Genomic DNA, 13,905 nt, shown 5'->3' on the forward strand with positions numbered 1-13,905 from the left:
AAGTTTTAGCCTTAAAGCATTTTTACTTTTTTATTACAAAAACCCAAAATCGTCATCTCTGGAATATTTTGTTAATTATTTTATGTGCAAAATGTTTCATCCACAAGCAAAAGCAGCTTGAATCTCATTTGTTTTCTTCTTTTTCTTGTTGAATTTAACGCTCATTTCATTCCTCAGGCTTCAAAAAAAGCATCATGAAAAATTATTCAAAGATATTTAACCTTGTCACTGTGTATATTATCTCATGAACACATGAATTTTTATTTATTATGATTGTTCATTGTTAAATACAACCATCTTACCCTGATCTTTTATGTAATTATAAGTTCCGCAATAATAATAAAAAAGAGGGACAGGTGCACTAACACCTCGTAGCATCACAAACTCAACAATCTAGTACAGTTTCCCTCATTATTTGTAATATTTGTAATATCTGCACAAAGGAAACATCGATCAGCTGCTAGAAGATCTCGCCTTTGGAGAAGACTGTTGATTTTATACTCTAAAAACGTAAGTATTATTACTTAAAAATTAAGATTACCCCAGAATGAATTTCATAGTTTGCTCACCCCAACACTTACATGCAATAATAACGATAAATGCCAAACAATAATTATATTACTTTTTTTTTTTCTTAAAATTACATTTTAGTAAAACAAGCTAAATTAAATTTTTGTTGTGACATAGCTATACATGAATATACACTAGTTGAACAAATGCAGTCGATGTGAATACATACATTTTCAGTCAAGCAATTAATACATTAATTAATAAAATATTAATATTTTATTAACTGACAACAATAAGAAACATGAATAAATGAGTAAAGGAATGAATAAAAGCATCACAATAAATACATAAATATACAAGTCAACAACAGATGAAACGAAGCTTCATTCAGACTTATTGTTCTAACAGTCATGTATTTACAGATGGTGAACCCATAACCTACTGCCATCTCAACACTGCTGTGCCAATTCTGCAGCTGCGCTGCGCTTCACAATCTCTCTCTTCTCAATGGGGACATCGTTGATCAAGAGGATGAGGAAGACTATGACGACGGCTCTCTGAAGCACCCAACCTTGAATCAAGAGCAGGGAACACGTGCGGGACAATCTGGCTGCTGCTGTGTCTGCTCCAAGCATTCATGTCCTGCTCTCCAGGAACAAAAACAAAACAAAGTTAAAGATTTTACAATTAATGTTGTCAGCTTTCCATTTATTGCCAAATTTAATTTCATGTTTACAGTTACATGCTTTTTTGTTGTTGTAGCTTTATTACTTTTGTAGTGGGCTAAACCACTGAACTGGGTAAGCAGAAGGTTGCTGGTTCAAAACCACCAGTGTGTGCTCGAGCAAGGCTCTATTCTCCAGGTTGATCGGGGGATTGTAGGCCCCTGTAATAAGAGCACTGTAAATCACTTCGGATAAAAGCTTCATGACATTTTGTGATGATGCTTTTGAAGCTTCTGAAAGTCAGCCTTCATTTTATAAACAGAAACCAGCAGAACAAACTTTACCAAAATCACATCCTCAGTGTCTTTTGGTCTTTCTCTAGATGTTCTCGCTGGCTCTGGGGTCACTGAGAATGAAGAGACCACAGCAGCATCCGGTCCTGATGAGGCAGTAAGAGGTGGAGAGATGGAGCGTCTCATCTGTGTCACTGGACCATTTTCCAGGATGCTGCTGTGAACTTCTCCATCCTCACTGCACACACCAGTCTCCAGACATTTCAGATCCTACAAAACACACACAACACGATACAAAAGTAATTTTAACAGCATAATGTCATCTGATCTCTGTATTAGAAGTAACAAAATTATCTTACTTTATCCTTTTGTTTCAGGTTTTCCCTTTTTTCCACAAATGTCACCTTTCCTTGCAGGTCCTGCTCCACCACAAAAGATCTGCAGCAAATGCACAGGAATCAAGAACAAGAAAAGTGCTGTAATAGTTGTTTAAAATTACAACAATAAAAATAAACTTAAGATTTAAAATGTTTAATTAATTTCTGTAGTGTACTCACTCAAAGCCTGTGACGGCAGCATTGCTTCATCAGTCTCTCTGCAGCAGATAAACACACGTGTGTCTCATCTGTCCCTGTAACATCCATTAATGGAGCTCCCCTGTTAGTTATGCATTATAAAATGTGTTTTTGCAGCAAAATCACAAATATGCTACATTATGTAGATCACAGACAGGGTTTGGATTAAGCCAAGGTTAGGCCATAGTTCAATTAGGACATTTAAGTAACATTTATAAACGTGCCTTGGATTAAAACAATACTGATGTGCATCTTGAGACAAAAAATATTTTAAGATGAGTCCGTTCAAGCTCCTTTCAGTTAAAACAGCCCAGACATGTATTTTAGTTTGGGACTAGTCTTGTCTGTGAACCGGGGGATAGCGTCTTTACACCTTTTGCTTATTTTACACCTTAGTTTTAACAGATTATTAACTCCATAAGCAATACCACTGTATGAAAATGACTTACACACTCCAATTTAAACGTTTATTTCGGGAAGAAAATATTCTCACCGTTGTCTCTCCACACAAGCGACCATCTTGCCAACAACATCTCGATTTGAAATCTCGCGTGGTTCTGTGTGATTTGGACAACTTCAAGTTACGTCCCTCTCTTGAAGTCTTTTTTTTTTTTAATGCAGAGAACAAAAACATACAAAAGCATAAGCATACATCACATAATATCAACCACAAAAATAAAAAAAAAAAAAAAATCACAAGAAAGAATAAAATAAAACTAAAGATAAGAGAGCCATCATCTAAACATAATTACACAAGGAGATCAAAGGCAGGGCAAATTCTAACAGTCCTTATAGCTTTCTTATTAGTAGATACCGAAATTACATTCAAATAGTTTTCCATTTCTTTTAGGAAAACAGAGAATCTCTCGCAGTCTGCAGACATATGCTCTTGGCAGCTGCTGACACAGTATTTAAGACACAAGTAGTCAAATCAGGAAATGATTCACTGAGCGACCGAATGTACGGCCATGTTGGGTGTACCAGACTGCGTCTGCGTTTTGTTGAAAGGGTGAATCGAATATGTTGCCCTCACAAAAATGGCGTTTTTGGTTCGTAATGCCAGAGCCCGTCTACGGAGAGCCTTCCCACACCCTATTAAGTCCTATTGTACCGAATTTTGGTTGCAGTTCCACCAGAGTTCCACTGGGGGCGATCGCCATGAGTGCAAAATGAATGGGAGTCTATGGGGTTAGACGGCTAAATTTGTCCCTTTCCCCCGGTTGAGAAATCTCAGATCTGATTGTAGATTTTGCAAGTTCAATATGGGTTATAGGTCGAAAGTTGAATGAACGCGTACTTATGTCCTTTCGATTTCTTACAGGTTGAGTTGTTGTTGCCAATGACACGCTAGCATTCTGCTAATGAACGTATAACGTATGACGTCATTGACATTTTAAAAGACTTTTTAAAGCAAATAAGTGACTCTAAAAAATCTAACACCCAGCAGTGTGTAATTTCTTTGCATCTCCTTTCGAATACAACATGCAAATTACTAGACAAAAAATTATATCCTGAGAAAAGTGGATTTTGAGGGGTATACCGCCATTGACCTCCATTCATTCTGCACTCGTCCTGTGAGCGCCCTCATATGGAATCAGAGTGGAACTGCAACCAGTTCAGAAGCCGGAAGTGTAGTGAGAGTGAAACTTCTCGCCATATTAGACATTCTCTCTCTTTTTTTTTAAAAAAATCTTTATTAAATCTTTACGATACAAACAGTAAGAACACACAAATAGAGTCATTAATACAGAAACAACAAATAACAGACAAAAGCAGAGCCAGGGAGAGTTTAAAATAAATACATTAAAGATAGAGCATAACTGAATGGTTTTCGCAGCCTTCTTATTATTTGAATCATGGATGGATTTGATGTACTGTTCCGTCTCCTTTCCAAAAGCAATAAAAGAAGGTTTAGAATTACTAAATTTGGTTTTGTGAAAATGATATTTCCCTAAAATGATCAATAGATTAATTAGGTATATTTCTTTCTGTTTTTTACTCTTGTTATCATGGAAACCAGTACATTTTTCCATAACAAAGAAAAATCAGCGATAAGTTTAACAATAATGTATCGGGACAGATCTTTCCAGAAAGTAATGGCATAGGGACATTGCCAGAACAGATGTACCATTGTTTCAGGACAGCGAATATTACGGTTATTATTCCTCGTTGTGGTTGCGAAACATAATTTACCAACTGATGTCAACTTAGGGTCCAGATCTGGTAGGCAATCTGGCTTTCCAGCCCTTTTTAAGATAATTAAAATACCAGATGGGATGGCATCCATAACAATTGCAAACTCTCTTGGGGAGATTGGAATGCCAAAAGTGTGAAGAAATTCAGAATAATTCAGCAATGATCCACTATCATTTATTAATTGGGACACTAGAATTATGTTATTATTGAACCAAGTTTTATAAAATAAGGATTTATTCTTGAATTTAATAAACCGATTATTCCAGATGAAGCACCTATGTGGGGAGAAATTATGTTTGTAAATTAATGACCATGCTAAGAGCATTTGTTTATGGAATTTAGATAAAATTAAGGGATTTTTTTCTAATTTATAGTCACATAAAAGTAAGAATTCTAGACCACCAACCTTAGAGAAGATATAGTTAGGTATAAAATTCCATGTAGATGTGGGATTCTTTAGAAAATGCTTTATCCAATTAATTTTAAAAATATTATTAAGGCTTATAAAATCAAGAAAGATTAGACCTCCACATTCAAAGGTGTTCATAATAACAGATTTTTTTCACATAATGTGTTTTGCTTTTCCAAATAAAATTGAAAAGTGAATTATCAATAGAATTACAGAGCTTTTTGTTGACAAACAAGGGGATAGCTGCATATGTAAGACGGGATAAACCTTCTGCCTTTGTCAACAATACTCGTCCTTTCAAGGATAAATCCCTCTGCAGCCACTGATTAAGCTTTTTCTTTGTCTTATCATTAATCAAATTAAAGTTTACAGAGCATCTTTCCTCCTCATTTTTCATTATAGTAATCCCTAGATAAGTGATCTTATCTTTGATTGGTATGCCACAGATCTGGGAGGTGTCACTTTCTTTAAGGGAAAAAAGTTCACACTTCTTCAGATTTAAGCAGAGTCCAGAAGCTGCTGAAAATAATTAAATTGTTTTGATAGCGATTAGCACGTGGTTGGCATCTTTTAAAAATAATGTAGTATCATCTGCTAGTTGGGTGAGGATAACTTCTCTTTCTGCAATTGAAATTCATTTTAAAGTAATATTTTTAATATGGGTGGAAAGAAGTTGAGAACATAAAATGAATAGGTAGGGGGAGGCAGGGCAGCCCTGTCGGATGCTTCTTTGCAGCTCAAATCTAGGTGATGTCCCATTTTTTAGTCTGATAGAGCTATTGCCTTTGCAGTACATTCTTCTAACAGCTTTAAAGAAAAGAATCACCAAAACCAAATTTCTCAATAGTTTGAAATATAAAGTTATGTTCTACTGTGTCTAAAGCTTTATAGAAGTCCAAGAAAAAGATATAACTATCATCAGGACATAAAAATGAATAATCATTTATATCTAAGACAAGCCGAATATTGTTTGAGATGTGTCTTTTTCTTATGAATCCTGATTGGACTTCATCATATTAGACATTCTCTGGTAATGCCTTGCGACCATTCGTACGTCATTATTGTGCGTCTTTACACGAGAAACATCGGTTTTGTCCACAAACTAGTGTGAGCAGATGTTAAGTTAAATAATAAGCTTTAATAACAAATTTGCACATGGTGGTTTATCACACAGCGCCAAAAGGAAAAGAAAATGGGTTCCGGAGAACAAAGTTTTTGATGGTGGATTAAAAGAGGGTGAGTAAATGTATTTTCGATGTAGAAAATTCACACTGAATAAACTAACTTAAAATAAAAAAAAATTAAATAAAAAACAAACGAGAAAACAATCTACTATAAATCACACATGCCTACTTCTCATAAATGCTTTTCTACACAAAAATTAAGGTAACATACATTTTTCAAAGTGTTTATATAATTTCCTTAAAAAAATCCAAGGCTTCTTTTGCATATTTTGCTATATTGTATTTACACTATCAACCAGTATATACAATAAATAGTCCATAGTCTGCATAAAAAGGAATGTATTGTTTGAATCTCATCTCTCTCTCATTCTGTATGTATTATATATATACACACACAAATAAAAAAAACACATACACACACACACAAATATACAAAGCCACATTTCTGATTTGTGTCATCAGCTCCCACAAGACTCATTCATCCAAAGAAAGCAGAAGCAGAAAATGTCATCGTATCAGAAGACAAAACAAGAATATGAAAGGATAAAGGAGGAACGAGCACGAAAAAGAGAGGTGAGGAAATCAAACCTAGCAAATGTATCAGTATGATGGAATTCTTGTACAGTTTTCTATTCCCTAATGAAGTGGTTCTCAACCACATTCCTGGAGGACCACCAACACTGCACATTTTGCATGTCTCCTTTGTCTGACACACCCATTACAAGTCCTGTGAGTTTCTACTAATGAGAAGGTGACCTGAATCAGGTGTGTTTGATTGAGGAGACATGCAAAATGTGCAGTGTTGGTGGTCCTCCAGGAATGTGGTTGAGAACCACTTCCCTAATGAATCTCCTGTCATTAAGGAAGGGCCCATTATGTCATGTAAACATACACAGTTTAATCATCCTGTAAATCTTTGGCAAATGATTGATGCATGTTTTATTATGCGTGTCTGTGTAGGAATTCTTAAAAGACAAAGCTCAGCAAGAGGAGGCTCTGAAGAAATACAAGGAGAAGAAAACAGCAACATATCAGTTGTTGAAAAGAAAAACCAAAAAGGGTCAGCCCTTAACCTGCATATGGAGCTGTTGCTGCAAAAGATTGAAGCTCAGCGCAAATAATTCAGTATCATCCATAAAATCAGACTGGAATCACACACTAAACTGCAGTTGGGGGAGTTTTTTTTTTTGTTTGTTTTTTTGACCTCAAGGATGTATATACCTTTTTCTTTCCCAGTAATATTTCTTGTAAATAAAATATTAAATTATACTCTTCTTAAGTTAATTCAAGATGACAGTACAGAACTAATGCTATGACAGTAAGCTTATGGAAAAACATGAAGCTTTATAATATCTATTATCTGGTAAATCTATTTTTATCATTATATTTAGGTAAATAATTCTGTCAGCAGCCTAAAAGTACAGTAGTGCCTAAAAATACTCTCTTAAACATTTATAGCATAACTTTCTTCTTTTCTCTAATCGCTCTTTTAAAAGTATTTTTGTGACATGATGATGGAATGATATCTTTTGTTTATTAGGTGAAAAGCATTGATATCAAAATAGTAATAAAAGACCAACATAAAAAATACAAATATTTAAATTTGTTTATATTGAATTTTGCAAAGCATCTAACTTTTCATACAAAAATATTTAAAATAACATAAAAACATAAGGCACTGATGCATTAGTAACAATATGAGAAGCTCCCAGCAGCTCCAGTAACTGTAATATGATTTCATGAACAGAGGCAGAGGGTGTGGCCATTGAGTCATATGGCCCCTCCTTCTTTATTTGACTCCTCCCCCACATCATCATAGTCTGTTTTTAAAAACAAGCAAATTCACGTTCATTTTTATAAATGCATCACAATTTAGTTTAAATAGGGTTTAAATGAGCAACATAATGATTAAAAGTACATTATGTAAAAAGATGACAAAAACATACCTAACAGGTTTCTCATCTTCATTGCTGTTCTTCACATCATCATACTCCTCCTGATCTCCCTCTGATACACATGTGAAATAAAACCTCACATTGTAATGTGTAACACAGCTTGTGTCATTCATCTCATTCTCCTCATGACTGTCTGAGACTATTAGATTAAACCTGATAAAGCCATGATGATTCATTAATGGTAGAAAAGCATGTTCAATATATCATAGAAACATATATAAGAGTGATATTAAATTGCAGTTCTGTGTGACTCACTCGTTACACCTTGAAAGTTCTGTCCAATAATGATGACGTCATCATAATGCTCTAGTGTGTCCACTACACATACATGAAGATACAAACAGAACAAATGTCACATCATCATATCAGTACTGAGCATCATTTTAAAGGTATTATGTTAAACATACTAAAACACCTTTTTTAATATCAGAGTTCTGTTCGCTCATCGTGACATCATCATAGCTCTCATGTCTGTCTTCTACGAATTAAACATGAGACATTACACCCATACAAATTCTTCTCAAATAGAACACACATCCTAGTGAGGATACATCCTTCCTAGTCCAGTCCTTCTGAGGATTCAAGGCTAGAGTCCTCTCAGCATTAAATGGCAGAATGATACGGTCTACTTAGTGCACATGTCTACGTCATAAACGTCAGAAAAATACTACTAGAATTATAATTTGAATAATACTTTATACTGAACAATTTTTTTATTAACTAACTTTCTTTTAATGCAGTAATGACCGTCTGTGGTCTCTCACTGGTTTACATTACACATAGTTTAGCATTATGTGATTCATTTACAACTAAACAAATAAAAACATAATGCTTTGACCTCAAAAAAAAAAAAAAAAATTATATATATATATATATATATATATGTATATATATATATATATATAATATATATACAGTACAGGTCAAAGGTTTGGAAACATTACTACTATTATTTAAATGTTTTTTTGAAAGAAGTTTCTTCTGCTCATCAGCGCCTGCATTTTATTTGATCAAAAATACAGAAAAAAAGTGTAATATTGTTGATATATGTTACAATTTAAAAATAATTGTTTTTAAATTTATTATACTTTAAATTATCATTTATTTCTGTGATGCAAAGCTGAATTTTTAGGATCATTATCACATGATCCTTTAGAAATCATTCTAATATGATGATTCATTATCAAAAGGTCCTTCACAAACAGTCTGGCTATTTTTTTCAGAACAGATCTGTTGATACTTTTTTAGGATACTTTGATGAATAAAAATGTAAAAAAAAAGAAGCTATGTTTTTTAAAATATAAATATTTTTGTAATAACAATATACACTACTGGTCAGTAATTTGGGGTCAGTAATTTTTTTTTCGTTTCTTTTTTTTTTTAATAAAAGCAATACTTTTATTCAGCAAGGATGTGTTAAATTGATAAAAAACGTGATAGTAAAGAAAATATATTATTAGAATATATTATTTTTTTTTTTTGAATAAATGCAGTTCTTTTTAAACCTTTTATTCATCAATATATTAGACAGCAGAACGTTTTCCAACACTCATAATAATCAGAATATTAGAATGATTTCTAAATGATCATGTGCTAGACTGGATGTTACATGTGACACTGAAGGCTGGAGTAATGATGCTGAAAATTCAGCTTTGCATCACAGGAATAAATTATTTTTTGTTGTTAAAATATACCATTTTGTTTTTTTCTGTATTTACAAGCAAATAAAATCAAACAAATTCAACATTTTAACAATTTATCACCAAATAAATCCAGAACAATTACATTACATCTGATGAGCAGAAGCGACTTCTTTCAAAAAACATTAAAAATAGTAATGTTTCCAAACTTTTGACCTGTACTGTATATATAGATATATATATATATATATATATATATATAGTATATATATATATATATATATATATATAGATATATATACATCTGGGGTATTGCATAACATAAGGAAATGAGAAACAAACTCACTGTTGATTTTCATATAATTAATTTTTTGTGAATTGGAATCTGTGCAAAGGATTGTAGGCAACTGAAGGACACAAATTATACACCTGAGTAGCACACGCTAGAAACTTCCAGACAAATGTGTTGGAGCTGGATGAAACTAAACTCATGGCCCTCCAGGAGCAGACTGGACACCCCCTGCTTTTATGTATTTTAAATATTTAACTCTAATTACAGAATAAATACAGAGTGATACCTGTTCCATCAGCGATATTGTTTTGAGTTCCTCAGTGATGACATCATCATAGTATCCCTGTGTTTCTATTTTTTTTTCATCTCCTCTGCATCAAAACATGGTATATTTGGGCATATATGAATATTTTTAGAACACAAATGTAATATCTCCTCTCTGCAAGGTCTTGAGACCTGCCATTGTTGACATCATCATAATATGATAAACCTTTTAGTATTTTGAACAGTTGAGTCATTGGTGACATATTTCATTTACTGGAAGAATTATATTTGTGTGACTTTGAGTGTGAATTACATTTTATCTATTTTTCATTGAGTTTGAACATCAAATGCTTTATTTTTAGGTATTAATTTGAATATATTTTAGCTCTCTAACCTGAGAGAAGCTTATCAGCATCTTCATCACCCAGAATGTTTTTTTTTTTAATGCAGTTTTTTTTTTTTTTTTTTTTTTTTTTTTTTTTTTTTTTTTTTTTTTTTTTTTTTTTTTTTTTTTTTTTTTTTTTTTTGAGCTCTCGATGGCGCCGCAGACGGCTGCTTCAGTGCCTTGGCTCTCCAGTGTTTGTACTGTTTTTGTTCGTTTTTCCTGTTTTTTGTTAACAAACACGATCAGTTTCACCAGGGAAGAACTGCTGAACATTCGGCAGAACACACCACAAGATCTTTTACCGGATTTCATTATTCAGACGTTTTACTGAACGTTGTTGTTGTCGTCGTAGCAGCGCGCTGATCAAACGCTTCAGACGCGCGAAACGGGGGAAAGCGAGCTGGTGCGCTCGTTAGACTCAGGTTCAGCGCGATAATTCGAACGCCGTTGCCTAGCATCCATCTGGCAAATAATCCCGCTCTCACTACCCAACAACAACGGACGAAAATCCTTCTGCTCTCGTCGGCAAATAAGGATGTCTCACACTCTGCTGCTCTGTGGTTTCACGGAAACCTGGCTCAATGACGCCATACCCGGACAGCAGTGCGCTCCATCTGCCGGGCTTTCAGCGTCGTTCAAAGAGGCGGACCGGTGAAGCGCAGAATCAACGGGGAAATCGCGCGGCAGGCTGCGGGAACATGCTTTTACATCAATGAACGGTGGTGTACAGATGTAACTTTGTTAAAGAAGATGTGCTGCTGCTCAGATCTCGAAATACTCTTCATTACTGCAAAGCCGTTCTATTCGCCGCGGGAGTTTCACTCGTTCATTCTGGTGAGTGTTATATAATCCCTCCGCAAGCGCGACGTAAGTCTGGCTTTACGAAACTCGCTGACCAGATTACAGAGACAGAACCAACGCAACACCCGGACGTCACGTAGTCAACACCCGAGCTCTGTTTTAAATTCATTCTTGGGGACTTTAATAAAGCCAATCGCTCCGTGAACTTGCCAAAATACAGACAGCATGTTACATGTCCCACCAGAGACAGTAATATATTGGGATCACTGTTACACCACAATAAAGGATGCATATCACTCTGTTTCCACGAGCAGCTTTTGGGACTGTCTGATCACTGGGGGTCTGGTTTCATCTTATACCAACCTACAGACAGAAACTTAAATCTGCTAAACACCTGTAGTAAAGACTGTAAAGAGATGGACCAACGAAACAGAGCATGATTTACAAGCCTTTTTTGACCTCCACTGATTGGAGTGTTTTTGAAGCTGCTAGTCCCACCACCAATCTGGACGAAACTCACAGAGACCGTAACATCATATATTAGTTTTTGTGAGGATATATGCATTCCTAACCAGGACTTTATTTAACATTCAACAATGATAAGGCCATGAGTTTACAGCAAAACTCAGACATCTTCGTCAGGCCCAAAGAGGATGCCTACAGAAATGGGGACAGAGTCTTGTACAATCAGGCCAGGAACACACTGAACAACGAGATTAGAGCGGCTAAAAAGACCCTACGCTAAAAAGTTGGGAAGACCAGTTTACTTCCAACACGAGACTCACTGCTTCAGTGTGGGAGTGGACTGAGAGCCATCACTATTACAAGACAACCACTCCTCCTGCACTGAGGCTAATCAACCGACTTGTTAAACGACCTGAATGAGGTTTTATTGTAAGATTTGAAACCCCCCAACACCCATTCTGACCATCTCTCTATCCACAACCGTTAACACCGTCCTGCAATCCCCCTCTCCCGACACCCCTCCCTGCTCTTCAAATCTGTTGAGAGATGATGTGCGCCAGGTCTTCAGGAAAGAACAAAAAGAAGAAAGCACCAGGCCCAGATGGCGTTACACCAGCCTGTTTGAAAACCTGTGCTGACCCAGCTGGCCCCACATCTTTTCACAGATCTTCACAGATCTCTGGAGTTGTGTGAAGTTGCCATGATTCCTGCTTCAAACGCTCCACCATCAAGCCCCCATACCTGTCAATTCCAAAGAAACCAAGATTACAGGACTTTAAACGACTACAGACCTGTGGCTCTAACCTCTGTCGTCATGAAGTCGTTTGAAAAAAACGGTTCTGGCTTATCTGAGGACATCACTGGACCTTGCGACTGGACCCCCTGCAGTTTGCTTTACCCGAGCAACAGGTCTGTGGATGATGCATCACATAGGGATTGCCACTTCATCCTGCAACATCTCTGGACAAAACAGGGACTTATGTGAGGATCCTGGGGGGTTTTGTGGACTTCAGTTTCGGCTTTCAACACCAAGCATCCCAACATCCTCCAGACCAAACGAGGCCCCCAGCTCTCTGTTTCCTTAGTTCTATCTGTCAGTTCTATCTGTCATGGATCACCAGCTTTCTGACAGATAGCAACAGCTAGTGAGACTTGGGGAAATTCATGTCCCAACACTGCTCGTCACAACACTGGTGCCGCCTCAGGGATTTTGCTTCTCTCCCACCTCTGCTCTTCTCGCTGTACACCGCAAACGACTGACCCTCAAAAGACCCCCTTGTCAAGCTCCTGAAGTTTGCAAGACGACACCACACTCATTCGTCTCATCCAGGACGGTGACGATTCTGCTTACAGACAAGAGTGTGAGGGCTGTGCTGTGCTTGTCTGTTGCAGTCTTAACAACCTGGAGCTGAACAACAGCTCAAAGAAACAAGTGGGATATGATCTGTTTGGACTTCAGAAGAAACCCTCCTGCACTCCCCCCACTCACCATCATGACCAGCACTGTGATTGCAGTGTAAGTCATTCAGATTTCCTGGGAACCACCATCTCGTCAGGACCTGACATTGGGACAATCACATTGACCTCCATTGTTAAAAAGGCCCACAAAGTTGTACTTCCTTCGCCAGCTTGAGGAAGTTTAAACCTGCCACAGGAGCTGCTGAAAACAGTTTCTACTCACCGTCATTAGTCTGGTTGCCTGTGCACTTCAATAACTGTTGTGTTTTGGTTCAGCTACAAAATCAGACATCAGACGACTACAGTGCACGGATTGTCGGACTGCTTGAAAGGATTATTGGTCATCTCCCTGCCCACCTCCGTCAAGACACTTTATACATCCCAGAGTGATGAAAAGGGCTGCAGAAAATCACTCGGGATCCGCCACAACCCAAGTTACCCCATCTTTGAACTCTGTGCCATGCTGGCCGGGCGCTTCAGAGTCCGCCAATACCGAGGACAGGGCCGGCACAAGAACAGTTTTCTTCCCCGCAGGCAAATCTACCTCATGAACAGTTACAATGTTCCCCACTTAGTACAATAAAAATTTGCAATACTCCCTTATCTTTTATTTGTTACCGCCCCCTTCATCCTAGTACATCCCTGCCAGCTTACTCAATCCAATTCCTTATCATTTAATAGCCAATTGTTTATAACACTTATTTATCTGCAATAGGGTTTTTTACTTTTTATTTTTTTTTTGGGAACTGTGTGTTTGTGGTCTTTTGGTGTCCTGGAAGCTTATGTCACGAACACAATTCCTTGTGATGCGGC

General features: G+C 36.5%; 3 long non-coding RNA genes across 4 annotated transcripts; 1 reads left to right on the plus strand and 2 right to left on the minus strand.

Annotated features, from left to right (window-relative positions):
- Positions 1–1,313: 1,313 nt before the first annotated feature.
- On the minus strand, positions 1,314–2,687 carry LOC109113145. The gene is made up of 5 exons (XR_006159570.1): positions 2,537–2,687; positions 2,026–2,099; positions 1,828–1,906; positions 1,520–1,738; positions 1,314–1,396 (listed from the first exon to the last, which is right to left on the minus strand). It is a non-coding gene; the product is annotated as an uncharacterized LOC109113145 (long non-coding RNA).
- A 2,992-nt stretch (positions 2,688–5,679) lies between these two features.
- On the plus strand, positions 5,680–6,988 carry LOC122144166. The gene is made up of 2 exons (XR_006159575.1): positions 5,680–5,884; positions 6,793–6,988. It is a non-coding gene; the product is annotated as an uncharacterized LOC122144166 (long non-coding RNA).
- Positions 6,989–7,467: 479 nt separating this feature from the next.
- Positions 7,468–8,398, minus strand: LOC109093352. Of its 2 annotated transcripts, none has more exons than XR_006159579.1 (3): positions 8,203–8,398; positions 8,043–8,105; positions 7,468–7,940 (listed from the first exon to the last, which is right to left on the minus strand). It is a non-coding gene; the product is annotated as an uncharacterized LOC109093352 (long non-coding RNA). The 2 variants fall into 2 exon arrangements; XR_006159578.1 differs by lacking the exon at positions 8,203–8,398 and having other exon boundaries at positions 7,468–7,652; positions 7,779–7,839; positions 8,043–8,176.
- Between the last annotated feature and the right edge of the window lie 5,507 nt (positions 8,399–13,905).

This window comes from Cyprinus carpio, unplaced genomic scaffold (assembly GCF_018340385.1).
Source record: "Cyprinus carpio isolate SPL01 unplaced genomic scaffold, ASM1834038v1 S000006607, whole genome shotgun sequence".
NCBI classification, from domain to species: Eukaryota; Metazoa; Chordata; class Actinopteri; order Cypriniformes; family Cyprinidae; genus Cyprinus; species Cyprinus carpio.